The sequence below is a fragment of the Pleurodeles waltl genome, chromosome 6 (genome assembly GCF_031143425.1).
Source record: "Pleurodeles waltl isolate 20211129_DDA chromosome 6, aPleWal1.hap1.20221129, whole genome shotgun sequence".
In the NCBI taxonomy this organism is placed as follows: Eukaryota; Metazoa; Chordata; class Amphibia; order Caudata; family Salamandridae; genus Pleurodeles; species Pleurodeles waltl.
The window spans coordinates 62022386-62026352 of record NC_090445.1 but is presented as its reverse complement, the minus strand read 5'-3'; positions in this window follow the sequence as shown (position 1 = coordinate 62026352).

Here is a 3967-nt window from a genome sequence, read left to right as displayed (position 1 = left end):
TGTCTTTAACAATATTCAACCGAGATACAAGATTTCAGTTATGTTTTGTTGTTCATTTTTATATTGATTTTAATGCTCAGCAGTAAGGATGGACACCTGCTGGACCAGCCGATTGTCAGTTGTTTACATGATTGTATTTGGCCTCCTTATTATTCTGCACGTGTGCTACCTCCTCCGCAGAGTGATTAGGAAATTGCTGCTACCATTTCACTAATTTCAGTCTTTGCTAACACTTGAATGTGAGCCGGTGGACCTCAACTGGTTTCATTATGGTGGCAGCACCAAGATTGATAGAGGGGATAAGCCTTTTGGAGCTTGCTGCCTCTGCTGAGGGAGCCACTGAGTGCTGAGAAAGGTAAGTAAATCTTGATTTCCATATTTTAACTTAAATTAACTCACTGACAGGCACTGTGAGAAACTCGCAGTGTTTCAGCCACAACTCCAGAGCTCTCAACCGTGGACCGTTAGAAACACTGTTTAAATTGGACCACGATTGAGCATTTTGGCTCTGAGCCTAAGTGCCCTGCTGTTTTTTTTTTTTTTTGTAATTTTTTTTTTTTTGTTTTTTTAACCAGTGCCTGTCAGTGGGTTACATATTCGCCCCACTTGTGTTGTTTGCAGCTTGGCGTCACTGTAACAAAATACAGGCATTCTGGATTTAAAATTAATCATAACAAGTTAGTGGCATAACAAAATTTGAGGGGGGATCCCCGCAAGTAGATTGTTGTGGAGGGGCCCTCCTGCCTGGACTCCGTCTCAGGCCTGCTACCCATGAACAGTGTACTGTGCTGAGGTGGCACCCTGGAGCTCAGCACCCACCCCGTGCACCTTTGGGGTTGCGGGATCTTTGTTACGCCACTGTATCAAGTCCCAAGATCTTACAGTCGCTGAACCGCACAATACAATTAGAAGAATAACAGCATGGGAGGGTTTGAAAGAAGTAGGAGAGCTGCGTAAATATTTGGGAATAAACCTTTCCTCACCAATAAACAAATTATATTTTCAATCTGACATCCCACCCTCTTCTAGACATACTCCATAAAGACTAATTAAGAGGGTGAAAATGGCTATCATTACAAAGAACTTCCTTCCTTGATTACCACAAGTAACTCAAGCCTAACCTTTAGAACTTAAGAACACAGCAAATGCAAGATAAGCTTTTAAAATTCATATGATTAGGCCCACTCCAGGGGTTTCTAAACATAGAGTATATAAAAGAAACCTGGTACAGACACTGGGCTCCTCTGTATAGTATCATATATTATAGTGGCACAGATCTGATCTGCTATAAACAAACTACGACTGATTCTGAAACAGTACATGCATTGTAATGGATACTTAGCACACGCAGACCTGCTCATGGGAATACACCTCTGACAATTAGAAAAATATTACAATGCTAGGGTAGCCTAAAACAGAAGGAATACCACCACATACCCTTCTGCCCTGGCCATGTGTACTTTTATCTCCAGGCATTAAGGACTCATTATAGATAAATTTTGGTTTACATAATTAATATAGTGGTAGGACAAGATGGTAGTAAATAAGAAAGTCGGTATGGATAAGACACCACTGGTAAACATCTTTGCTCAATCAAGGGGAAAGAAGGAAATTTCTGATTATACTCAACAACCGCACATATATCCCACATCAAAATACATACATGTAAGGGGAAAAGGCTTGGGGTTTGACATATCCGAGGAATAGTGGCTACAGTCTGGGCCAGAGCAACTAAATCCTCCATTTACAACATAAAGCAAATATATAAAGAAACTACTTGCTCATGCTGGTAACTTACTCCAACTAGACTGGACATGTTTGATGATTACAAAGACTGTTGAGAATATTGTGAGGAGGAAGAGTCCTATATGTGGTGGGCATGCACACACATTGTAACTTACCGGAAGGAAACAATGAAAGTAATTAAGTCAATAACTAACATTGAGCTACCATAAGATCCAGTAATAATCCTCTTAGGAGATGCAGGTGAGGAAAGAATACATATTCTGTATACAGTGACACCCAAATTAATAACACAGCTATTATTAGCAGCCAGGTTGTTCAGAACCACACCACTGCCGGCTACAAGATCATCAGACAAGACCGCCAACTCAGACTAGAGGAGGAATCATCACACGCTGTAGCACCAACTCAGAAACTGGAACCAACCTCAACTTCAAACTTAAAATCACAGCCAATGTCGCCCTTAGTGGAACCCTGATCTGACAGTCCCTGGGACTCCTAGCCAACTTCACCAGCAACATATCTGATGTTCAGTCGCCCCACTAGACATCAGCTCCAGTGCCTACATCCTCCTAGGAAACCTTAACTATCCTTACACCTAGAAGACCTGACTGACCCAAGCTCATTTGATCTCCTCAAAAGCCTCAGAAACCTAAGATTCACCGAACACACCAAGCTTGAACCTTACAAAAAGTCTTCAATATTAGACAAAAGTGACATCCTGAGAACATAGAACCCCATCACCGACAGAGGAAACCACCACTATCATGATGAACATCCACTCTAAGGCATTGTCTAACTCTCGTCGACACCACGTCTTTGCCAAAGGTTCAACCCCAATCATCAAAGCTCTCACCTTCATTCTCAACACCTCCATCAACACAGCCACCTTCCCAGAAGCCTGCAGGCACACAGCAGTCAGTGCCCTCCTGAAGATGCCATCAGCAGACCCAGCCAAACTTAAGAACGAGCTCCCTCCTGCCATACCCGGTCAAAGTCCTAGAGGAAGCCATCAGTAGATGGCTCTCGAACCACGTCCCCAACCACCAACTCCTCTACTCCACACAATCAGGTTTCAGATGTAACCACACTACAGAGACAGCAAAGGTGACATCTGAATTATCCTTGACAAAGGAGAAACTGCAGACCTCATCCTTCTTAAGTTCTCTGCATCTTTCAACATTCTCCAATGCCGTCATGATCAGACGACTTCACAACACTGGCATTCAACATGCCATCTTATTCCTCAGAAGTGAGGATACTAATTTGCAGAGTCTTGCAAGTTTCCTCGCTCAGCCCAAACCTTTTCAACCTCTGCATGAAGCCACACAAAACATCAGCATACTCACTCATGCTGACAACACACAACCCACACTGTCTCTCTTACACAAAACACAAACAATTTCAACTATTGCATGGAGTGGTAATCTTCGGAAAGGATGCCTCACTGTTGGACTCCTCCTGCGGCCTTTTTAAGAAATATGACGCATTCTTGCGCTGGGTTCACCTTTCAAAAGGTACACCCAGTGCAAACAAGGAGGATGTGCAATATTATATTGAATGTGCTGACCCAAGGCAGCCGCCAACTCGTGCTGCCCCAAGGGCGACACATTCAAGAGAAAAACAGAGCGGCTGTTTTAAAGCCGTTCAGTGTTTCACTCTGCAGGATGCAACCCGTCTGCGCTTTTAAAGCGGATTAGAGATCCACTTGCAGGTGGGTTCAGTGAGTGACTGCACCAGGGGCGGCTAGTAACGTTTGAAAGTGATGGGACATAATACTTGACTCGAACTCCAGTGAGTGAAGTGAGCAAGCCTGATTTATACTCCCATCTAGATTTATTTTTAAAGTAATGAAATAATGCATCTTTAAACACAGTTTTAACAGAAATCTGCTCAAAACCCCGTATGATTACGACAAGCCAGAAAAACTCGGATAGAAGCGAGCGCCTGCTACCCTCCAGCCAAGCTCAAAATCAATGGTGAACTATCCATCAATTAAGACGGATGGGTGCGCCATTGTTTTCTCTTTGGCTATGAAACCGACGAGAGCAAATTTATCATTTAAGGTATTCAGAACCGGAACAAGCATTATAAAGCGATTTTATTTACGGATGGCATGTTATGCTTTGTGATAGTTCTGGAACAATCCAAACCCGCTTTCTTTAAGGAATTAAGGGCACCACGTAAATTCAAATATACTTATTACAAATAAAACCATCTGATC